The sequence below is a fragment of the Cebus imitator genome, unplaced genomic scaffold (assembly GCF_001604975.1).
Source record: "Cebus imitator isolate Cc_AM_T3 unplaced genomic scaffold, Cebus_imitator-1.0 Scaffold39, whole genome shotgun sequence".
NCBI lineage: Eukaryota > Metazoa > Chordata > Mammalia > Primates > Cebidae > Cebus > Cebus imitator.
In genome coordinates, this window is record NW_016107354.1 from 7,729,508 (window position 1) to 7,755,983 (window position 26,476).

The 26,476-nt window shown below is 41.2% G+C and overlaps 1 protein-coding gene across 9 annotated transcripts in view; it reads right to left on the reverse strand.

Annotated features, from left to right (window-relative positions):
* SERGEF (secretion regulating guanine nucleotide exchange factor) overlaps positions 1-26,476 on the reverse strand; it is a 234,412-nt gene that overhangs the window by 113,255 nt on the left and 94,681 nt on the right. The gene's annotated exons all lie outside the window — the stretch shown is intronic.

Below are 26,476 nucleotides of genomic sequence, written 5' to 3' on the forward strand. Positions count from 1 at the left end.
TTCCTCTCTCAATTTGCTTGGAAATCTTCTTCCATCCCTTTATTTTGAGTCTATATGTGTCTTTGCACGTGGGATGGGTCTCCTGGATACAGCACACTGTTGGGTCTCCAGTTTGCCAGTCTGTGTCTTTTGATTGGGGCATTTAGGCTGTTTACATTTAACATTAATATTGTTATGTGCGAATTTGATCCTGCCATTTTGTTACTGGCTTGTTGTTTTGCCTGTTAGTTGATGCTATTTCTTCATTGCATCATTGGTCTTTATCATTTGGCAAGTTTTTGAAATGGCTGGTACTGTTGTTCCCTTCCATGTTTAGTGCTTCGTTCAGGAGCTCTTATAAGGCTGGTCTGGTGGCAATGAAATCTCTCAGCATTTGCTTGTCCGTAAAGGATTTTATTTCTCCTTCACTTATGAAATTCACGTTTTTCACATGTTTTCTCTCATGTGTTTTCTCAGCTTTGTCCACTGAGAAAGCCTGGAAGCAGCAATGTCCAATGCTATAAGCACACCCAAACCTGACCTGAGATTGACTGATTGATTTTTTTGTAGAGACAGGGTCTTATTATGTTGCCCAGGCTGGTCTCAAACCTCTGGGCTCAAGCAATCCTCTCACCTCCCAGCCTCCCAAAGTGTTGGGATTACAGGCATGAGCCACTGCACCCAGCTGATTTTTATTTCTGAAAATCAATCTCCACTAAAAAATTCTCATTGCAGAAATGGCTGATTCTAGGACTGAGGCAGGCAAAGTACAAGATGAATCTGTAGCATCTTGTGTCAGAGAGCAAACAAAGTGCTCAAAGAATGATGGGGGCATGTCAAATGACACAGAAGCAAACTTGAAGGGGTTCTCACTGGCTAAATATAGAACAATTTGCGCATGAAAATAAATAATGAAACTAACTGGAATATAAGCTAGAGACTAAAACAGAAATCCCCTGAAAATTCTGATACCTTCAGGGTTGGGCATCTCCTCCTACATGAAGCTCTCACCTAGAGGGAGGCATCTGGTGGTATACCGGGGATATGGCCCTCAGTTTGGCCTATCTAAACTTCTGATAAATAAATCTGATAAAGACTGAAGGTTTGCTTATTAAACACACAGAATTTATAATGCTGGGAGAGACAGCCAGTACCTTGGATGAGCTGCTCTGGACTCAAAGAGATGAACAAGTAGAAACACATAGGTTATAATATAAAATGTGAATTCCGACACTGAGTTTCAAAAAATAAGTTGTAGAGATGCAGAATTAGCGAGAAATGACTAAACAGCATTTCTTGTGAAAAAAGATCTATACTTGCAATTTGAGTCAGCAGTGTGACATAGCCTCTCAAAAAATAGGATCCTGGGCTGTATTACATTTTTGCCTGCAAAAATGAACTGGTCCTAGTGACTTCTATGCTGGTCACATCATATTGGGTGCACTGTGGACAGTTCTGGACTCTCTCTCACATTTTAACATACTGAATTTAAGGAATAATAAGATCGAAGTAACCAGAAGATTAAAACATGTAGAATTGTCATATAATGAACTGCTGAAGAAACAATACATGTTAAACCTGGAAAAAAAACATTTGTAGGGACATGGTAGGGGGAGGTACATATGACTTTTCATAAATTGAAAGACAGTCACACAGAAAACTTGTTCTGCAGGGTTCCAGATGGCAAAACAGTGTTATTAACATAGAGTGTGGTCTAATATGCAGAAGAACCTTTTTAACACAGAGCTATTTTAAAATGGAGTGGTCTACCTTGTACGGTGGTAAGCTACCCATCATGGGAAGCATATAAGTACTCAGACTGGGTGACTGCCTCTCAAAGCTAATTATTGAAATCCTTTCAAGCTCTGAGTTTCTGTATCTAGCCTACTATTGGGTAGACATTTCTTCAAAGCCATCATCTTCTTTGGTCTCCTTGTCCATCTTTTAGGATTTTTTTTCAAGTAGACAAAAATTCTGAAAACAAATATTTGCATATAGATAAATTATGGAGTAAGACTATGCCTAGAAAAGGGGCAGGGGAATGCTTCGAACTTTTTCCAGAAAAACACTGCGGAGTTGGGAAAAATGTGAGGAGCACTTGGGGACAAAAAGGAAGCATGCATAGAAGATAGTAAAACATAAAAGCACTATCATAGACTGATTGAATGAATTTCCCCAATTCTTACTCCTCCTCAGATCCACATCCTTTGCCATGAACCATCTTCTCATTTAAAGGCAGTTTACCAGTCCGTCATCCTTTGACTTTGGACCCAGCCATGTGACTTGCTTGGGTAACTAGATATTAGCAAATGTGAAACAAGTAGAGATTTGAAGAATCATTGTGTATTTCTGCTCATTTTTGCCTTCTGCCACTGCCATGAGAAACTACCTGCCCAGGCTACCCTGTTGAATGATGAGATATATGGAACAGAGCCGAGACACTCCCAGTTGTCCTACTCAAAGATCAGCCAACACCCAGGCATGTGAGCAAGCCCTGCCAAGACCAGAAGAACCACTCATATGAGCTACAGACACATAAACAAATAACTATTTCTTGTTTTAAACTACAAGGTTATACGTGATTTGTTATGTAGCATTACTGTGGCAGTAGATAACTGATTTAAAACATCCACTAACATTTGTCTAGTACTGAACAGTTTCCAAGGGTATTCACTGTTAATGCCCTGCAGCCCAAGACTACCAGGAACACATGTGTAGCTGAACAGATTGGGTTTACTACTTATTGCTGTGAAGGAGAACACACACTATAGGGAACCATGGAGCATCTCTGGGAGATGGAGGTTGCCATGAGTCAGGATCATGTTGCACTCCAGCCTGGAACATATTAGAAAGGACTTTATTAGAAGAGTAGGATATTTGGTGTTTTATGGCTTGGACAATGTTCATGTTTTGTCTGTGCTCAGACATGATTACAGAGTGGTCTTATTTTTGTCTTGATCCATCATGGTCACAGAGTGACATTGTCTGATATTGATGTTTTGTGAAGCAGTATATGTTCAACAGGAGAACATCAAGGCCTACCTGAGTGCCAGGCCAGTCAGGGCAATACCAAGGCCCAGTGGCTGATAGTACCAGGCCAGTTCCTGGATGCTAGGGAACAATTTACTCTTTATGATCTATACAAAAGCTTATTTGATCCACAAAATAGCCCTAAAGGTAGGTTTTATTATGACTTTTTAAAATAGATGAGAAAATCAAGGCTCATGGACATTAAGAGCCTGGTCCAAGGTCTGACATATATAAACTGTCTGACCTTAGGCATGAAGCCTATACTTTTTGAAGCTTTGTTCCTTCATTATAAAATGGGTGTAGTAATATTTACCTGACATGATAGTGAAGATTAAGTGAGATCAAATATGCCAAAGAACCCAACCCACCTCCTAGTACCTAGAAGTGATTCAACCAATATTACTACTTCCATCTCCCTTGATATTCCCACTCTTTTCATATCATGGGGCCTCTGGAAAACATCTTTATATGGAATCTATATCAAGATAATTTTCATTGTTGTGATTTTAAATACCAGGGCCTCTCTTCAGAAAGGCTCCCCTACATGAGGCTATTTCATAGTTCAGCTGGTTCCACAGCTGCTCAGCTCTATATAAGCCACTAGTGCCCATGTGCAGAAAGATCTTGTGTATATGCTCAACTCTTATATAATGTGTTGAGTATAGCCAAATGGGTAGGAATGCATGGGTAGATCAGCCTTGAGATCAGAAGACTGAACATCACCTCCGAATATTAAAAGTTATGAGCTACATGGAATAAACTGTCACTCAAACAAACCAGTGTTCCTCCAGCAAGAGAACCACAGGCACATAGAAAGGGTGGAACTGAATATCTTGCTCAGCCTCTATAACACTGAGGGTGTCAGAGAAATGATCTGAGTCTTAATCCTGGCGTTGGCTCTAGCCTGGGATTCTACAACAGCTTCCATGTACTCCTCTCCCCTCTAATCTCTCCTCCACTCTGTCAAAAGGGTCTTCCTAAAGTATAGGTGAATCACTTTGCTCCACATTGCCCAAGTTCAAATTCCTTTGTCTGGTATTTAAGATCTTCCAAGGTCTAGATCCAATGTGGTTCTCTAGCCTCTTTCCCCTATAAAACTACCCATGAGTACTTGCATTCCTACCTCATCAAACCCCTACACACAGCATCCTACCACCCCACTGCTCATCATGCCCAACTCGTGCTGTGCTCTCAGTTCTGTGTACCTTCACTACTCATCCTTGAGAAGGAAGGAGAGAGGAGAAGAAGAAAAGGAAAAGTATTACATTTATCGATTACTAAACCTATTCTAGGTACCTTTGATGAATTAACACATTATCTCTACATTTTATAGATTAACTGAGAAATAGGATGATTAAATACCTTGACTAAAAGCACATAGCTAGTGAGCGGTTGGGCCACTTCATAAGTAGCTTCCTCCTCTGGGCCCTGCTATAGAAATAGTATTTATTCTATTTATTATAAGTGGTTTTCAAATCTGTCTCTTCCCAAATTATATATATTATAACTTTCTTAATCATGAGGGCTATATTTCATTCATTTCTATCCCCAGTGCCTTGCACAGTGCTGTGTATGGCACTGTGCAAGGCACTGGGGATAGAAATGAATGAAATACAGCACAGTAGGTCCTAATGAGATGTTTGTTGAATTGAAGCCACTTATCTGTGTACTTCTCACTGCTCCTGGCTCAGAGGCTGACAAATTAGGTACTCAGGAAATGCTAAATGAATAACACTGAATTTATGTCTGAACTTCCTCAGCTCCTTTCCAGGGTCTTGTAAATATAGTGAACTCTATAAATAATGGCTGAATTCAGAGACTAATGGTCCTTTAAGATGTTAAGAGCTTGAGTCAGTGGCTAAACAGAATGGTCTCCCAAGACATCACAGGTAGATCCCACAAGGCCTGGGGGAAAGTTCCCTCGGTGATGCCCCAGGGCAGAAACAGTTAAAAAGTAGGCCTGTAGTATATGGTGAAAGGCAGCACAACCTCTTCCTATCTCCATTCTATCCCCAACAACAACCAGATGACAGGCTGATTCTGAGCCATTTGTGCACAGAGCCCAGGAATCTTTGCCTTTGCTGCAGCTGCACAGCAGAGCTTGGCTGGGCTATTGCCAGGCATGAGGCACAAACACGTGAACATGGCCCCTGATCAAGAGGCCCTCTGGTAGCCCAGAGCTCCTCACGCTAAGGATCACTTTTGCTTTTTTGATTAAAACAAAACAAAACGTATTGAGGCCAGGTCCTAAAGCTTTATTCTTTCTGGGATTAAAAAGTCAATAATGAAGATAAGATGTGACAGAGAGATCAAAGCTTATCATAGCAAGTGTATACAATATAACATTGAACACAGCAGCAAGAATGATGAATACATCTTTTGCAGCTGACTGGTGCCATGTAACCCAGCCTGACAGACTCCCTTCCTAGGCATAGCCTGACAAGTCAGCAGACTTAGGAGTGCTGCTGTCCTGTTTCCAGGGTCAGCTTGCTAGAATCCCACTGCCAGAAGTCCAGTTCCTAGCTGAGTAATCATCACAGTCACCTTCTTGATCTACTGACATGACATTTTTTTTGGTACAAAACAAAGTTATAGATTATCAGGTTCTGTTCTGGGTGATATATATATACGTATACATAATAACTTTTAAATAAAGTTTACTTATTTTTTCAGGTTATAAAAATAATATACACTTATTGCAAAAAATATAATAAGGAAAAGAAAAACACCCATAATCCCACTGTTCACTTAACACGTGGTATATTTCCTTCAGTCCTTTCCTCTCAATATTTGTCTGCATGTGAATAAAATAATTTCAAAAACACAGCCTATATACAGTCATACTATATATTCAGTTTTATAACATGACTTTTGCATTTAACATGATATGTTTCCTAAATCATTATTTTCTTTGAAAATGTGCTTTTCCTGATTTTATAACATCATAGGAATAAGTCTTATTTCACTATTTCTCTTCTCTGGGGTACTTACATTACTTTCAATGCCTTGCCATTATAAAGTGTGTGGTGAACAAAAATCTTTACTTATATATCTGATTATTTCCTTGGGATAAGTTTTCTAAAATAGAATTATTGAAAAAGGACTATGAATATCTTTAAGACAACTTTACAATTTGGGCAGTACATTTTATTAGACAAAATGAACCACATTCAGAAGAAAAAAAACAAAGTGGGGAAAAGGTAACAATATTGAAATAATAATATTGGTTAACATATATTGGGTATATATAATGTCACAGGAAAAGTGCTTAGGAATTTTGTTTGCATGCATTAGCTCATGTAATCTGTGATTTAATCTAATAAAGTATACATAGATAAGGAAACCATAGTTCGGAGAAGTTAACTTTTTCAGTATTACAGTTTATAGGTGGCATAGCTGGAATTTAAATCAAATTATTATATAATTCCAGACAGTACACTTAATGCTATGCTACAACATATCACATAAAAAATAAAGAGAAAAAATGAGTGTTTTCAGCCTGGAGAAGACTTGGATAGTACAAGTACTTGAATAGTATAGAATAGGACAAGGGGAATCAGACAGCAGAATGAGATGGTACAGTGAGGACAAATGGATAGAAATAGTGGGAGGATCACTTGAGGTAAGGAGTTTGAGACAAGCCTGGTCAACATGGTGAAACTCTGTCTTTGCTAAAAATACCAAAAAAAAGAAAAATAGCTGGGCATGGTGGTGTGTGCCTGTAGTCCCAGCTACTAGAGGCTGAGGCACAAGAATTGCTTGAATCCAGAAAGAAAAGGTTGCAGTAAGTCAAGATCACACCACTACACTCCAGTCTAGGCAACAGAGCAAGATTCTGTCTGGAAAAAAAAAAAGAGAGAGAGAGAGAGAAAGAGAAAGAAGGAAGGTATGGAAAAGAAGGGAAGGGAAGAGGGAGGGGAAGGAAAATGGGGAGAGGGAGAGGAGAGAGGGAGAGGAGGAGGGGGAGAGGGGGAGGGGGAGAGGGGGAGGGGAGGGAAGGGAAGAGGAAGGGGAAAGGAAGGGAAAGGAGGGGAAAGGAGGGGAAAGGAAAAAGGAAAGGAAAGGAGGGAAAAGGAAAAAGGAAAGGAATGGGGAAAGGAAAAAGGAAAGGAAAAAAGGAAAGGTTTAAAATGTCAAAGTACACCATAATATTAGAAAGACCATTCTAAAAATAAAGTTCTACCAAAAATCAGAGGACTGTTTCCAGGTGGGCCTAATCTAATCACACATGCCCTTTAAAAGCTGAGAGTTTTCTCTGGCTGATGGCAGAATGAGAAATCAGAAAGACTAGGAGCACAAGAAGGATCTAAGGGCCCATTGCTGGCTTTGAATATGTGGGGGCTACACACAAGAACTGGAGAGCAGCATCTATTGCTGATAATTACCCAAGGCTGACAACCAGCAAGGATACTGGAACCTCAGTCCTGTAATCTCAAGGAACTGACATCTGCCAATAATCTGAACAAGCTGAGAAGCTGATTCTTCCCTAGAGTCTCCAGATAAGAATCCAGCCCAGCTGACACCTTCCTTGATTTAGGTTCTGTGAAATCTTAAACAGAAAGCCCCCAGCCAATCCCACCCAGACTTCTGGCCTACAGTACTATGAACCATTAATTATGTGCTGTCATATGCCACTAAGTTTGTGGTAATTTGTTATGCATCAAGACAGAACTAGTACAATGGATAAGTGAATAAGCAAAGCATATTATAACCATATAATGGAATACCACTAATCAATACAAAAAGCAACAATCTACTGATACACATAACAACATGGATGAATCTCAAAAACCACTGTGCTGAGTGAAAGAAGCCAGGCACAAAAAAGTTAATAGTGTATGATTTCATTAATACGAAACTCTAGGAAAGTCGAATCTGATTTATAGTGATAGAAAGCAGGCAGAAAAACTAATGTATAGCAACAGAAGGCTGTCACTAGGGTGGCTTGGTTGACTGATCCTATCCCCTTCCTGTCTGACTTTTCTGCCTCCACGTGCACCCTCAGCCTGGCATGGAGGATGGGGAGGCCCACTCACAAAACACACAACTATATATTCATTTCTTTCTCTGCCACTCTAACAAGACTGAGGACCCCATTAGCCCCTAAAGTGGGTAAACAGTCTCTCAAAAGCACAATTTGAAACCTTAAAATACATTCCAAAGAGGAATAACCAAGTTTTCAAAAAGCTATGCTACATAGATTTCTCTTGTCAAGTTCCTTTGAATGATATATCCCATTTATAGAGGGGCCACACAGGCAGTGCTAAGCATTCATGATAATTTAACACTATTAAAAACTAGATTTTAAACAAGTAGGCAGCAATGGTGACTGAGTGACTCAGGAATCTGGCCCTCTCTTGCCTTCAAGCAATACAGGTCAAAGATTTTTGAATGAATTACTTGTTCTAGCAGCTCTAAAGTGAAGCTGTGAACATAAGCTGTCACCCTCTGCCACACACAGCAGGAAGGCTGCATGGCAGGGAGAAAAGAACATGAGCTGTGCAATCACAGACTGCCAGGAAGCTACTGCAGTAGTCCAGGTGAGAGTAGGTTTAATTTCAGGTTCTATCACAAACTTCTGTGAACTTGGCCAAGTTACTAAGGCTTTCTGGGCCTCAGTTTTCTCACCTGCATGATAGGAATTAGAGTAATAACTTCACAGGACCATCATAAGGGTTGAATTCAGTTAGCTATATTTAGTATCTTGGACAAAGTAGATGCTTACATGATGGTTCACTTGCCCCTTTGTCCATTGAATATCTAATGGCCCAGAGAAAACAAAAGGGAAGTGTGAAATTGTTTGAGGGGTAGAAACATTTTTCCCCCAGACCTTCTTTACGTTTCATTAAGAAACATTAGATGGAAAAGGGGAAGAACTCTTCGAAAACTTCCTGAATTTAATTATCTCTAAATGTGTTAGCTATGATATTTTTATGAGCAAACAAAACCTTTTTGTACCCATCAACTAATAATTATTTTAGATCTCTAAAGGCTTGATATGGTTTGGTTCTGCATCCCCACCAAATCTCATGTAAATTGTAATTCCCACTGTTGGAGGTGGGGCCTGGTAGGAGATGACTGGATTATGGGCATGGCCCTTCATGAATGATTTAGCATCATCCTCTAGGTGCTGTTCTCATGATAGTGATTGAGTGATCTTGAGATCTGCTTGTTTAAAAGTATGTAGCACCTCCTCCTTCTCTCTCCTGCTCCTGTGCCAGCCATGTAAGACATGCCTGCTTCTTCTTACCCTTTTGCCATGATTGTAAGTTTCCTCAGGCCTCCCCAGAAGCAGAAACCACTATGATCCCTGTACAGCGTGCAGAACCGTGGACCAATGAAACCCCTCTTCTTTATAAATTACCAAGTCCCAGGTATTTCTTTATAACAATGTGAGAACACACTAATACCAGGGCACTTTAAAATCGCTGCGTATTTCCTTTTTAATCAACATTTTGGTCCTACTCTAAAAAATGACTTTTTTCCCTTCTATGGTTTCAAAATTTCCATCAGTAATAATATAATCCAACATTTACTGAGTTCTATGTGTCAAGTACAATGCTAAGAGTTTTACAAGAATTATTTCATTTAATCCTTACTAAAGCTCTACATCGCAGGTACTATCATTATTTCTATTTTACAGATGATAAAACTAAGGCTTAGAGAGTCTCAGTGATTTGCCCAAATCTACACTGAAGGTGAACCTATTAATATTTCATCATACCATACCTCTTCTGTGAAATACAGCATCTCTAGCAGCAACAACAGGAATATGTAAGAAACTTCTTTGACCACCTTCACTTCATATCAGATTAGGAAAGTAACTTAGAAAGATATTCATTCATCAAACATTTAATGAGGCTAGGTATGGTGGCTCACACCTGTAATCCCAGCACTTTGGGAGGCTGAAGCAGGAGGATCACTTGAGTCCAGAAGTTTAAGATCAGCCTGGACAAACATACTGAGACCTCCATCTCTAAAAAAAAAATTTTTTTAATTAGCCAGGCATAATGGTGTGCAGCTGTAGTCCTAGCTACTCAGGAGGCTGAGGTGGGAGAATGGCTTGAACCCCAGAGTTCAAGGCTGCAGTGAGCTGTGATGACACAACTGCACTCCAGCCTGAATTTTGAGACTCTTATCTCAAAAAAAAAAATTGAATGAACATGTACTATGTATCAGGCACTGTGCTGGCACTAGGAATACAGAGAATGAAGACAATATCTCTACCTTCTAGGAGTTCAGAGTACAGTGGGCGAGAGTTTGCTTTAAACAATATTTCAGAGCTGACTAAAATATCACCAAGGAGCAGTACACACAGTGGCTAACAGTGCAGGGTCTAGAAACAGCCTGAGTTTGAATCCTGGCTCTGCCTCATTCGAGCTATGTAACCTTGGACAAGTTGCTTAACTCTAAGTATCTCAGTTTCCCCATCTAAAAAACAAGAATAACATAGTTGCTATTTTGCTAGGTTACCATGAGATATGAATTATGATATGCAAATGCTTAGAGCATTACTGTACAAAGGAAGTACCCTACATATGATAGCTATTCTTAATATTCACAAAATATCGATCTCAGCATTGTTATCAACCTGAATATATTTTTTAATTTGATCATCTCTTCCGACAAAGTCTATGTACTTATAGCAACTAAAAGTCATCTAACTTTCCTGTTTGATATATGCTAATGGCTCCAATCACATTTATTATTAAACTAAAATCTGTTTATTCTCTAATAACCTTTTTAGCTTATTGAGTCAATGGTTCAGTGACCCTACATAGGGGATTGGTGGAGAAGTACAACATACTTCTGACCATTCTAAGTGCTTTGTCAACCATAAACGTTAATACAAACATGAAACTACTGGTGGTGTTATGCCTGTTATAACCACCGGGTACTCATACCTGTAGGTACATTTATGTGTGTAGAGGTATACAATGGGGAGACTGACCTTAGGAAATACCAAGTGACATGGATGGTACATCAGAAATTCAAAGATAAACAAGGGTCCACTTGAGAGTTTCACTCAGGTGCTTTGTAAAAGGAGCCAAAAGTTTGCTTAATAAAGAGGAAGGAGAGAATGGGACTAGGAATGGTGGCAGTAGTGGTGAGAAACACTGAGCACAGATGTAAAATAGACAATTCATCTGCACCTAAAATTCAACCTGCAAAAAACAGAACACATCATCTACCACCACCTCATCCCTTCCCGCCCCTAAATCTGTTTTCCTTACTGACCCTCCTGTTTCTGTTAGGTGCTGCCATCACCATCCTTGTAATCACTGCAGAATCATCTCCTCCTCCCACTCCCCAAGTGTGGCCACCACCAAATCCTGTAATTCTGCCTTCCTGGTTCTGCTCTCATGTTGCCGCTCTTTTCCATCTCCACTGCCACTGTCCTAGTTCAGGCCCTCAAAACACCTGTACTAGACAATGGCAATAGCTTCTTAAGTGTTTCCTCTCTGCTGTTTCTCTTTCTCTCCAATTCATTGGATGCGCAAAGTAACCTTTCTAAATCTCAGCTCAGACTAGCAACTCCTCTGCTCAAAACCTGCTAATGGCCCCCCTGAGCCTATAGAACAAACCATGAATCCTTTAGATGTTTAAGTGTTCATCAGTGAACAGGCTACAGCTCACTTTTACAGTCTTATATCCCACGACATCTTCCACCACAAGAAGTCCATGCTCCAACCAAAGTGGACTGTACACTAATGATTTCTAATGACACTAACAGCATTTCCTCTTTGTACCTCTGCCTATGCTAGTCCTTCCCTTCCTTATCTCTGCCTCTCAGCTCCATCTGTCAAAACATGCCCATCCTTCACACTCAGTGGAATCAACTTCTCCATGAAGTCCTATCTTCCAGCTAGAAGAAATTTCATCATCCTCAGAATGTTGACAGCACTATAACTACAGTTCTCATGACAATGAGCATTTTCTTCCATGATAGCTGTTTTGTGTGTGTGCCTTATCCCTCCTGCCCTCTTAAAGACTTTAGTTCCCACCCACCACTCTGCCTCTAGCACCAGGTTGGCAGCATAGCAGGAGAACATGTTACTTTTTTCTTAGGACTTCAGTTTCCATATTTGTAACATGAACATAACTTAACCTAACTCATAGGAATAACAAGAGAATTAAATAAGATACTAAATACAAATTAACAGCACACAGTACGTAGTTACCAAATCCAAAACTCCTTTCTTCCCTTTCACATAGCAGAGTATTTTGTTGGACAGATAAAAGGTTGCATGCTTTATAGTTTGCAAAGAAATCTTACTGTATTTTTTCAATGAAGAAGGGAGAGGAGGATGGAGGGAACAAGTGAGTAAACATGCAGCAGACAGTAATCCATTTTGACTGGTATGAACAACTTATATGGGAATTGAAGGTCTGATTGATGAAAGGGCTATAATGTTTGGCCTGATTGCTTCACCAAGTTTTAAGTTCAAAAGTTGGGAGTCTATCAGTCTGCATGGCGGATGAAAGGACAAAGGACCAGAAGGTCACTAAGAGGCTGCTACAGCAGTCAAGGAAAGAGAGCGTGGACCCCTGGCTATGGCGGGTGGAAGCCACAGGGAACAGACAGGAATGGTTGAATTTGCAAAGCATGTTCAAAAGAAAAAATGACAGAGTTTGTGAGTGCAGATGAACTAAATGACTAGGGCACTCTTATCAAGCTGAATCACAGAGAACCCAAAGCCTGGGTAACTAGAACAGAAGAGTACCCAGAATTGAGGGATCTTTTGGAAGGCAGGAGGTGTCAGGGGAGCAGCACATGTAGAAAGAACATAAGTTTACTTTTTTTGTTTGTTTGTTTTTTGTTAAGATGGAGTCTGGCACTGTCACCCAGGCTGGAGTAAAGTAGCACGATCTCGGCTCACCACAACCTCTGCCTCCCGGGTTCAAGCGATTCTCCTGCCTCAGCCTCCAGAGTAGCTGGGATTACAGATACCCGCCACTAGGCCCAGGTAATTTTTTGTATTTTTAGTAGAGACGGGGTTTCACCCTATTGGCCAGTCTGGTCCCAAACTCCTGACCTCAGGTGATTTGGCCTCCCAAAGGGCTGGGATTACAGGTGTGAGCCACTGCACCAAGCCACTTGGGCAGAAATGAGGAATTCTGCCTAAGTTCACTTGGGCAGAAATGAGGAATTTGTTCCTATTGGCCCTCAAGGACTGAGAAGCCACTTTAGAGACAACAAACAAACAAAAAAATCATTTTGTACATGAGAGCCTACAAGGATTCACTGAACAAGAAGCACGCAGGACTAGTTTCCAACATGCTAACCTCATGAGCTCTCTAGGAGACAGGGACAAAGGATAATCTGCCTATCTACGAGACATCGCCTCCCAGGAAGGAAATGACTTCTTCTAAGCTGTCTTTCCTTCCTTACACTGACAAGCCAGGGTATTACAAAAGGAGGTCCTAAATTGTTTTATCTATAAAGAGAAATTCAGAGAGTTGATGCCTTTTCCAAATTAAAAGTTAGCTTTCCTGGGAAGGATAAAGTATATTCATAACCTAAATCTCACATTAGGGTTTATTTATCATAATTTATTAGCTGGGCAGCCTTAGGTTGGTCATTTAAACTCTCTAGGTCTCAGGAATTTCACTTGTTAAGTGTAATAACAGTATCTCATGTGCCGGAAAGGACCAGAAGATTTCAGGAGGTCTCTCAGCTCTAAGATAGATGATTCAAAATTTATTCTAAACCCTGCAGGTCACACCTTAGTCTCTCTGAACCCCTGAACTGTAACTCACTGCAGAAGCCTACATGATACGAAGATGAAGAAAAACCTGGCAAAAGCACAGAGTTTAGAGTGGGGGCAGAAACTCCAACTGGCAGGTCCCAGTCATAAGAAGATACAGCTAGAATATTAGAGCTGGCCTGGGGACAGAAGATAATTAATCTTCAAGGCAATAAAAATATTTAATTCATTCATCTGAGAGAAATGACAAGAAAGAAGATAGATATTTCCTTTTTCCCTCCCTGTTCCGACAAGGTTACCCTGGATAGATCGTAGAATGTTTAATGAATATTTAGTATAAAAGCCTGAGATGCAAACAAGTAAATGATGAGAGGCCTGGGTGGCAAGCAGTGGAAGCTGACATTGTAGAGGCTGCAACTAGGACAGATATTTCCAGAGAAGAGCTGGGGAAGAGAAGTTTGTTTGCAATTTTCAGGTGGCAGCAAAAGTTAAAACATGGGGAGAGATAGAAAAGAAATTGCATGGGTAAAAATCACAGGATTTGATCATTGAATGGATAGATATGGAAGGAAGGTAGAGGTACACTGAAGCTGCCTGAGCTTTCTAACCACGATCAGACCTGAGGAGTCAGTAATGTAGGGAAGGGGACAGCCATGGAGCAAAAGGGAAAGGGGAATATCCACATCCGTAGATCATCTTAAGTGACAAGGTGACAGCCATCAACTGTGAACACTATAATCCCTCCTTCACTTCAGCCATGTAGGCCTTGCAGGCATCACCACAAAGTGCCAGATCAGTTAGCCCACATCTGCTCTGTGCCTAGAACAGAGGAGTAGGTAGGTATCTAGGGTCAGGGAGTAAATGCAGGGAAGTGTTCAGGGATTGGGACAGTAGCAAAATGAGGGAAGAGGAGAAAATGCAGCCCACTGCTTTAGATCCTGTGTTGATTTTGTATCTTATACATTTTTTTCCTTACAGAGGTCCAGTGAGGGATCCAAGAAACAGAAAAGCATTTCCAAGGCTGGAAATAGGAACATGGGCCACAGCCTGAACCAGTGGAGCAGAAGTGAAGTCCTCAAGAAAAAGTGTGGGGGTTCTCCAAGGTACCCTTGGCAGCAGCTAAAAGTGAATGGTTGAGGACTAAAGGCTACTCTTAAGATAAGCGTCCATGACCAAAGAGGCTGGGATCCTGGAAAGACTACCCAGACAGCCTCCGCCATGCCAGACTGAGCCCTGCTGGGGCATTCCACTATAACCAAAGGCCCTTCCTTTCAATTCCCTAAATGTAACCATCCTAGGAAGAGAAGTGACTCTTGATGAACTTCAAATTATAATCTCTCTCCAGCTCTTCTCCGTCTATTCAAACCATTTCTATGAACTGTTAGGTGACTCTAGTGACTAAGCCCTAGTTTAACCCCAAAATGAGAGTAAATGGAAATTTCTATGACTATGTCAGCCTCTGAGTAGAAACCTCCATAGGTATCAAGAAGCATTTATTCTTCCTTCTCCCTCTTTCTTTATTTTAGTAAATACCAACTAGATGCAAGGCCCACCAGTTTGCAAACAGATATAACCTTCTAAGACCAAGGAAATTATTTTTATTTATTTATTTATTTATCTATTTTGAGACAGAGTCTCACTCTGTTGCCAGGCGCCAGGCTGGAGTGCAGTGGCGAGATCGTGGCTCACTGCAACCTCCACCTCCTGCGTTCAAGCAATTCTCCTGCCTCAGCCTCCTGAGTAGCTGGGACTACAGGCACATGCCACCATGCCCAGCTAATTTTTGTATTTTTAGTAGAGATGGGGTTTCACCATGTTGGCCAGAATGGTCTTGATCTCTTGACCTCGTGATCCGCCCGCCTCAGCCTCCCAAAGTGCTGGGATTACAGGCGTGAGCCACCACGCCCGGCCCCAAGGAAATTATTTAGAGGCATTTAAAACCACCTTCTCTGACCAAAACTACAATGCAATGCAGTACAAGACAGAAACCTGTGCTTGAGGAGGACTGGGTCATTCTGGATGCCTGATTCCCTGGGTCATCAAAGTCTAATGTTCACAGTCAGAATGTTTCACCTATTCTAATAGGTTCATCTGTTTTTCCACTTTGCTCAAGCCAGAGACTACTTGACATTTGAATTATCAACTGTCTTCTAAAACATGTTGGTCTTGAAGTTGACTTTGAAAGATCCTACTCAAATAGTTCATTTGATTAGCAAACTTTAATACATCTACAAGAATACGGGTACACATTTCTGCATTTCAGTTGTAACATCAATACTTGGTCCAAAGACAACATTCCTCATATTGGAGACTACCCAAAATATCCAGGAAAAATTATTAGGGAGATTGTTTTTATTCTACCCTCTGTTTCTCTTCAAAAGCGGAAGAGATGCTGTACAGAATTTAAATGTTCTAACAAAGATTGTCTTTAAAGCAAATTTCAATAAACTGAAGTACAATTTATTGAAAACAATTTTTAGTCACAGTGAGCACAGTTTTCTCACAGAATAGCATAAAAGTACAATGGCCTGTGTTCCGGCCACACTCAGCTTTTCTGACTGTGAGAATCTGAGCCCTTGCTCTGAAAGAAGATCCATTCCTACCAAGCATTCCTGGAGAGGCACTAGCCTTGCTGAACAACCAGCACTGGCTGAACCTGGCTTGGTCTGAGGAGGAAGGATGCAGTTGTCTGGCAGAGATCAGAGTGACCTTGGAATCCAAAGTCAGCAGGACCCGGGGCTCCTTCTCTACTGGGTAATTTACAAATGGAGACCATTGGGTCTCTCAGGGCTCATATGACAGAAGTCAGAGGTGGCAAGAGTGAAACCCAGAAAGAGGAAGTGAATATTCTCAGAGACCCATTAGAAATTAGGACAAGTGCACAAATGGGCACTGTGTGGTTATAACAGCACTAGGCTGGCCTATGTTCTAGTCCTTTGCTCTCTGTCTGTTAGTCTGCCCACCTCTGAAATAAGGAGCTTGGACGAGCAGATCCTTAGAGTCTCAGTCAGCCTCGAAATTCTGATATAGATTCCAACCCCAGAATACTGAGGAGGTCTCCAGCCTTAGCAAGGCAGCCATGAGACCAGCAAGGGCAGGCCACCAGCATCTTCCCTTCATTTCTTCCTGTCCTGACCCAATTCATCACTCAAAACCTAGCTCAAATGCCACTGCCTTCAAGAAGCTTCCCCTGACCCTTCTGACATAATCATTCATTCCTTCTCTAGGAGCTCCTAATTTGTGTTGGTGCTCAGCACTGGCACTGACACTTTCAGAGGTGGATGCTACATAACTGGAGCAGGGCAAGGGGAGGGGTCGGCTGATAAGGGAGGGAAAATAGGAGACAGGCAAACTGAAACATTACCAACCCTTTCTCATTACTGTGCAGAACTCTCAAACCCAGTTTCAGCCTCCTGACAAAACCAGCTCTGCAAAGTTGAAAGACTTAATCCATGGTTAGAAAACCAGTGGCTAATGAGGTTTCGGTCTAAACCAGTCCCTGTCTTTTTTATTGAGAAAAAGCCATTCTTGAGCTGAGAGTTATAAAAGCTTTGTGATCTGTAGAGAAACAGAAGGCAAAATGGCCACAGGAACAATCACCTGCAAAGGGGGTGGGGTGGGGGCGCTGCAGCACAGAGCTAAGTGGGGGCGGGGCGCTTGGTGGCTCAGGCTCTAGGAGACAGTGCCATGCTGTGGCCACCTGCCGCCTCTGCGCCGCCTTCTGCAGCCTCTGCAGGTACAGGAGGGCCTGTTTCCTGACCCAGTTTTCTCCCCAATCTCTATTTAGCTGTTCGCTAGTGATGCTCCTGGCATGCCAATCAGATACTGCAGCCGGCAGTGCAGTTTGTTACAACAAATTCACAGTTCCTAGTAAATTCAGTGGAAAAGTACTGTGTCAAGCAGCCTAATTAAACTGACGTAATTTCCACAGCCATACACTTCTATCAAATAAGAAAAAAAACACTTAGGGTAAAAAGAAAGAAATCATGTCTTTCCATCTTATGAAATTGACTATGGTTGTAATATATTTAAAGAATGATTCTGCTCAGTGTCCTTGGAGCCACAGTTGTCCAAGTCTTGGGCCCTAGATGAGACTTTGGACTGTGCTGGGAAGAGCACTAGGCTACAAGTCTGCAGGTCCTTCTTCTCACCCAGTCTGTGACCCTTGGCAAGCTATTTTCAGTGTCTTGGGGAAAGCAGGGAATATCCAACTGGACTGTCATTAAAACATCCTGTGAGTCTCTTATTCTCTGGTCTGTCAAACTGTCAAACTTATGACCAAAAAAAAAAAAAAATGTACTTTTATCAAACTAGTGAAATAAGAACTGAACTTGAGGTCCCCATTCTAGTCCCAGTTATGCTGCTAGCTAATTATGACCTTGAGCAAACTACAGGATCCCTAGAGACGTCAAAATCTTCATCTTTGAAATGAGGGTGATGAACTGGATAAACGCTACAGTTCCTTCTGATGCTAATGCTCTATTCTATTCTATAAAAGACGAAATTGGTTGCACTACCATGGAGAGGACAGTTCTGAATGTCAAGCATTTCAATCTGCCTACAATGGGCTTTCTCTTCTCACAATGAGAATTAGTTGTATGTTCTTCCCCTGTGTTTAAAGATCTTCTATTCTAAAAATGCAAGACAGACACTTGCCTCTTCTTTCTTTTGAGATAGTTCAGCAAATAAGGTTTCCCTTTTCCTCAGTTCTCCCCAGTCCCACTCTTAGAGGAAGAAAGCACTATCCAGGCAGAGGGGGAATGAGGGTTACCAAGAGAAATACCAAGGAGTCACTCAGGTTTCCAAGTACAAATTGAAAAAATGGCCAGACATTAGTCAGACAGATGATAAAGGAGGAGTCAGCCACAAAGAGAAGGATCTCAGAGGGAAGATGGGGTAGGGAACGGAAAATTGATAGTTAACCAGGAAACAAACCTCAGGCTTCTCTTCAGACAGCAAAAAGAAACTGCATGTAGGAGACAGCAAGGCAGACAAACGTAAGGGTGAAACAAAATAGCACGCATCCTCGACTCCATGGACAGCTAATCCACTACTAGTCCTAGAAATTCCACCTCCCTGATATTCTAAACCTATTTACTTCACTCCATTATTGCTGCCATAACCTTAGTTCAAATTCTTCTCAACTTAGTCCTCAATCACAGTTACAGTTTTCTGACTGGCCTCTTATCTCTCTTTCTCCAATCTATCCTTCATCTTGCCATCAGAGTGATCTTTCTAAAACACAATTCTAAACAAGCCACTTTTCTACTTCAGATGTTTCAATGTCCTCTCATCACTTTCAGAACAAAATAGGAGTCCTATACAATCTGGTTCCAGATGGCCTCTCCTGCCTCATCCCTCACCATCCCTACAGGCTCTGCTCCAGTCATGCTGAAGTGTTTGCAGTTTCCTGAATGTGCAGCTTTGGCTCTTCATATAAGCAGCTCTTCTTGCCTAAAACCATGCCCTTTCCACAACCCCCCCAGACATCACCATCACCACTCACTAAGACAATTTCCGCTCATCCCTTAGGACGCAGTTCAGACAAGATCCGGTCTGAGAAAACTGCTCTGACCAGTGTCTTCAAATATGGATGATACATCCCTCTTCTTATGCTCCCACAAACATCTTATGCCATCACAACCATTTCTATGTTGAATTGTAAAGGGCTCCTGATTCCTCGATCTCCTCAACCATATTTTAACATCTTGGAACCCTAAATACAGTGCTTGACATCAGTATTCAGGAAACAGTTGATGAATGAGTGAATTAGTAAATAAATACATGCATGTGGGAAACCAAGCCTACCTCATAGAGGGGGAAGCCTTAATCTATCAAAGCAATACTGACAGGAAGAATGGTGAGAAATATGGGACAGATTGGGGGAAAGCAAGGTATAAGGTTCAGACCAAGAACAAACCTGACAGTAGAAAAAATAAAAGCAGAAACCAGTAGGAGCTCTAGCTAAGGGAAATGGATAAGTTTCCATCATCAGCATGAGAAGCCACAGAGGAATCTCAGGTCCTGAGAAGAAAAACTTCCTCTTACTGGGATCTGTAGAACTCTCCCAAGAATAAAAAGGTATAGAAGCAGCAGAGAAATTAATAAATAGTTTAGCCAGGAATCACAGAAAAAAACCTGGGGCTAAATCCAGAATAAGCCTGGGCAGATCAAAGGGAAGATGCTGGTAGAAGGAGCCAGGAGTTATAATGGAAAGAAGACAGGGTTTGGAGTTAGGTAGCTCCGCCACTCACTACCTCTGTGACCTTGGGCAAGTCAAGTCTTTGTTTTCCTAGGAATCTTAGATTCTTCATTGGCAAAATGTGAATCTAGTACCTATTTCACAGAACTATTTAAAGAAACACATGAGCCATACTATACTTTGTAAATGAAAGGAACAAGTAATTGACAATTATTATCATGATGTTGGCGGCCAGAAGCTGTCTCTTCTGTTTGAAGGAATCCAGAGCTTATAAATTGTCCCAGATTCCATATGAAGAGAAAGAACACATGCTGATAAAGGAATGTACTCCAAGGTATGAGGGATCTGATATGTTACCATTCCCAATGGGAGATTCTGCTAGAAAGGGCAAGGCTTAATCCAAAGGAATGGTACTAATAATGATGAACTTATAAGCAGGATCAGGGCCCAGCTGGGATAGCACAGAATAATGTGTTATTTTGTGTAATATCAGAATGTAGATGTCTTCTTGATGATATAGCTAAGGTACCATCATGCTATTAGAGTCAAATAAAGGACAAACCAGAACTACATCTGTGCAGAGTGGAGTGGCAGAAGTGTCACCTGAATAGTTATCATCCTGGATATGTTTTTCAAACTCAATAAAGGAAATGTGTATTCAGAGAAATAGAAACCAGGTTCTCCAAGGTTAGACATTAAAATGTCAAATATCTAAAAAGGAGCTTCTGGGGTTAAGTTTTCAAATTAGACCTCCCACAGAGGCAAGGAGCTGCAGATGGAAAGCAGAGGACCAGGCCAGAGTCAGGGGAGTTGCATCCACCACTTAGGGCCAGAGACTGAGTGTTCTAGACCAAGTGAGCCAGATGCTTCATGTTTCTCCTCTCTTTGTCTAGTTCCCTATCTCTCATGCACTATCATTCAGACAAATCAGAACACTGTCAGCCTGTCTCAGCTGTGCTCAGGGGAGTCATGGTAAGGTCAGGGTCCAAACCTGAGTCAAGGGGTTAAAGGAAGCCTACCGCTCCCCTAAGATCCAAAAGGGAAGGTGAATTCAGAGGAACAGATTTGGGACCATTTTGCCACCTACACACACACACACACACACACACACACACACACACACACACGTACACACACAGGAAGAAAATTTCCCTCCAAAGCTAAATCTTCTAAGTTCTGTGTTGGTTGGTTTGCTTAGAGATAGGGTCTTACTGTGCCACCCAGGTTAGAATGCAGTGTTGAACTCATAGCTCACTGTAACCTCAAACTCTTGGGCTCAACAGCCCTCCTGTCTCAACCTCCTGAGTAGCTAGGACTACAGGCATATGCCACCATGCCCAGCTAATTTTAAAAAAAATATATAGAGAGAGATGGGGTCTTGTTATGTTGCTGAGGCTGGTCTCAAACTCCTGGCCTCAAGCAATCTTCTCACTTTAGTCTCCCAAAGAGCTGAGATTATAAGCATAAGCCACCATGCCTGGCCTGTTAGGGGTTTGTTTTAATAAGCTAAAACATGGGAATTTTTCTGTTTGTCTGAAGTCTCCCTAATATTTTGCAAATCATACACCATTCACTCTACTTTTACTAAAAATCAACTGTATGCCCAGGATAGGCAAAGAGGACATAGAAAAAAAAATCAGAAATTACATGTGCCCTCAGAAGATGTCCAATGTAGATGAAGAAGAAAAAAAAAAAAAAAGACAAGACCAAAAATCTGGCTGCGAATCAGAAACAAATACACTAATACAAAACATCAGTGCTGGGAAGAGAGGAGGCCAGGAGCGCCTCATGGCTCAGGTGGGCAGACAAGACCTCACAGACCAAGTAGAACCTAAGCTGGACCTTACAGAAGAAGCAATATTTAAATAAAAGTTAGGGAGGGAAAATAGTACCTCAAGACTGTGGCAACATTCATTCAATAAACACTTATCAAACACCTATTCTGTGCCAGACATGGGGCACATGAGATGAATAAGAGAGGAACAGCAACAAACACTTTTGAAGAGCTTAATATGTGCCAGGCACTTTACCTATGTTTTAAGCACTTTATCTACTCAATCTTTCCCACAATCCAGTATGGTACATTACTGTTATAATCCTCATTTTACAAATGAGAAAAATGAGGCTGAGGGAAGGTGAGTAACTTGCCTGAGTGATGGGGCCAGGATTCATGCCTGGCTCAGGGCAGTTTTTTTGTTTTTTAAGTTTTATTGAAGTATAATTTATATATAAATATATATACAGAGATATTTAATGTGCATAATTTTATAAGTTTTGACATATGTATATACTAGTAATTTTTTTTTGAGACAGTCTCTCTCTGTCACAGGTTTTTTTGAGACAGGATCTCTGTTGCCCAGACTGGAGTGCAGTGGCACAATGGTTCACTGCAACCTCTGCCTCCCAGGCTCAAGTGATCCTCCCACCTCAAGCTCCCCAGTAGGTAGGACTACAGGGGTGCGCCACCATACCTGACTAATTTTTGTATTTTTTGTAGAGATGGGATTTCTTCTTCGTGTTGCCCAGGCTGGTCTCAAACTCCTGGGCTCAAGTGATCTGCTCACCTCAGCCTCCCAAAGTGCTGGGATTATAGGCATTAGCCATCATACCCATCCTACACTAGTAAAATCTTTACCACAATCAAGATCATGAGCATGTCTATCACCAAAAGTCCCCTCATACACCACTGAGCAGTTTTTGAATGACAACTCATTAATGGAAACAGGGAAGTCAAGTGAAGGTAGCTGGGTAGCAGTTTGGAGTTTTAAAAATGACAAATTTAGTTTTGGATATGATAAGCTTGAGCTTATATTCAGCAAACAGTCAAAAACAGGGAACTAGAGAGGGGCCTGTTAAGTGGAGATGGGAATACTGATTCCAGAATAAAGATAAAAGGAAGACTCTATCTAAGAAGGAAGAGAAACAAACAGAAGAGCAGGGGCTAAGAACTGAATCTGGGAGACATACAGTATAGAAGACAAGAAGAGAAGACAGTGAAGGAGACAGTGGGATGACAATGAGAAATACACAGTGTTATGAAAACCAAGGGAGATCAAAGTTTCTAAAAAGTTCGATGCCAGAGAAAAGTCAAGGATAATGATGACACTGTATATAACATTTCAGAACCAGAAAAAAAACCTCAGAGAAGTTACAATTTTTCTTTAAAAAAAAACACAGGGAATGTGAATACCGTTTGTGGTCTAGTTAACAAGAGGTATTGTACCAATGCCCATTTCCTGATTTTGATATGATATGATAGTTATATAAGATTCTATTATTGAAGGAAGCTGGGTGAAGGGTACATAAGATCCTTTGTATCAATTTTCCTCTGAATCTATATTTCAAGATAAAAAGTTTAAAAATCAAGGAACGAACTCAACACCTAATGTATGCCAGACATTGTACTAAACACTTTCATAATGAATGATCATTTTAATCTTCAAATAATCCTATTAAGTAGATGCTATATTCCCATCTTATAGCTGACAAAAGTGAGACGCATAACAAAGGACTTGCACAGAATCACCCAGCTAGATTACAAAGGAGCCAAAGCATTAACTACTTCTTCGACTGCAATGTGTATACATTCTACCTAAGGTAGCCCTGACAAGTGGCTGGCTACTGCTTCATCAAGTCACAGCCTTCATATTTTACATTGACACAACTGTACAATAAACTACTTTACCCTATCCTAGCCCCAGTTTTCTCATCAGTAAAATGGGGCAATAACTCTTATCTTACTTAATTCCTAGGACTGCTGTGAAATTCCAATGAGATAATGGGTGCAAAAGGTTCTTACAAGCTGTAAAATCTGTGCCCATCTCAGGGACTAACATTCTGAAACAAATGACTAAGTAAGGTCAGCCCTGCCTAAACAGATAGAGGGAAGGAAAAAATATCTGCCCTAGCAACTCTTGCTTGCCTGTTCTTTTGGATAGTGTATGACCCTGGGGATGCACTGGCTACAGGCAGCATCTGGCCAAGGGCAGGCAGTCCTCTCTGCATAAGCCTGTATCAGCAACACTAGACCCAATCACCATCCCCCATCCACCAGCTCCACTTTCTTCCAGCCCCACACACATATGGTGTGCTTGCCTATGCAGATGCCCTGTGCCTCCAAAAACTTCAGCTGTTTGTAAATGAGCATCCTATTATGAAGCTACTAGAAATATACCCTTGGGCCCCTGACCCCAGTCCTAGCTCAAAGCTGTCTTTTTGGAGGCAGGATGCTGTTGGTACACCCAGAGCTTAAGAAATTAACAGCTCCAGATACTAGCAGAGCTGGCTTCACTCGTGGTGCTGAAATTAGCTAGAGAAGACACATAATGCTATTGTAAGATAACAGAAACCTGTCTCAGAGGTAGCTTTGGAGAGTCCTGAGTTCCACCTATAGAAATGCTTCTCTGGATAAAATGGCCTAACATTTCAGGAAAGAGGTCTAGCTGCACTATCTATTCCTCAGTCATGCACGGGAAAAAGCTAGGCTCGGGATGCCAGTGCAGCCTGACTCCCTGGCTTGATTAAAAGGCACTGACACTGCAATGCCAGTGACTCCATCAAGAGAAAAGAGACCTGTGGCTGGAGTGTAGGCAGCCCCCACGCAGCTCTACTGCAGCTCTTCTCTCCAATACCAGTGATGCAGGCCTCAGCAGAGCTCACCTTAGACTTTGGCAACTGCCTCCTTACTGGTCTCACTGCCTACTTCCAAGCCATCCTCCAAGGGCAGCCAGGGAAGGCTCTGATCATATCACTTGTTTAGTAACCATTCACAATTCTCACTGACTACATGACTGAATGAAGCCCAAATCCTATAGCCTGGTATTCAAAGGCCTTCTCAAATTGGGCCCAGTTGATGTTTACAACATTGCTTCAATTATTTCCCTTTGTGTGCTTTAGGCTCCAGCCAAAATGAACTACTTGCTGATCCCTGAACTCAGCCTGTGATTCCTGCCTCTGTACTTTGTTCATGCTGTGCACTCCATCTGGAATGCTTCCTTCTTATCCAAATCTTACTGGATTTTCAAGCCAGCTCAAATGCCACCTCCTCCATGAAGTTTTCCTGACTATTCTAATTTACACTATTTTAGCTACTTATTATCAGTACCTGAGGAGCTCTTATAAAATACTGATGCCTAAGCATGATCCTCAGAGAAGATGATTTAATGAATTTGGGGTAGGGCTTGGCAACTAATATTTTTAATTTTTTTAATTTATTTTATTTTTTTAGAGTTGGGGTCTTGCTCTGCACTCAGCCTGGAATGCAGTGGCATAATCCAAGGCTGACTGCAGCCTCCAAATGCTGGGCTCAAGTGATCCTCCAGCCAGGCTATGATCATATCACTTATTTAGTAACCATTCACAATTCTCACTGACTACATGAATGAATGAAGCCCAAATCAGCCTCCTGAGTGGCTGGGACTACAGGCATATACCACTGCCCTCAGCTAAGTTGTCTATCTTATTTTATTTTATTTTTATTTGTGGAGAAAGAGTGAGAGGAACTCAAGGTATTTTTAATATGCAACCAGAGTTATAAAACATTGTCCTCGTTAAAAAGAGATCTCTCCTCTCACTAAGCTCCCATAACATTTTATCTAAATATCTTTTATGACACATAGTTTCTAACTTCTTTCACATATATTTTATTTTTAAAGAATTTTATTGAGGGTTATTTTTTGTCAGGCACTATTCTAGGCACTGTAACATAATAGTAATCAACACAAAGGGCCTTGCTCTCATGGAGTTTAAATTCTGATGGGGAAACAGATACTAAACAGATAAACTAAGGTAAGATGATAAGTGCCATTAAAAGCAGGAAAGGAATGGAGAATAAAAGAAGAGGTCCTCTCTTAGAGAACATGGTTTAGAAAAGCTTTCCTTATTGCAATCTGACATCCCTTTTAGACAGCGTATTGACTGACAACAAAACTTGTGTCTAATTCATTTTTATATCTCTCATAGCTTTTTGCATAATGCTTGCAGAAATAGGTGCCCAATAAGCAGAAGCTTGTTGTATGAATGAATGAGTGAAAGAATGACTGCGTAAATGGATCAATGTGCCTTATTAAATGCTGTATCCCCCATAATGCCCAGGGTAGTACCTGAAATATACCAGATGCTCAATATATATTGGCTGAGTGGGTGAACTTGACTGAATTTTGGGACAAATTATTTTGATGGCATATTTTCTGTGACTAGGCCATCACAAGATTACAGAATATCAAGCTGATCCTGAGATCACTGAGTCCAACCTCCTCACTTTAAAGATAAAACTATTGTCAGAGATGAACACCTAACTGGCCCAAGGTCACAGAAGAAATCACAGGGAGAGATGATCTGAGTCCCTAGTTCTTCCGATTCTTGGTCCAGTGCTCATTCCATCAAACTGAAATACTTTTTCCATTGGCAAGAGAAAACCATTCTGAGGATCATTAACTCAACTTGCCCAAGAAATAACTCAGATTAGCATCAGTAAAATGAAAGAAAACCTCCATTTTCTTTGTTCTTGTAACAGTCTTTGCTGATGACTCAAGGATGGTACATTTAACAGACAACC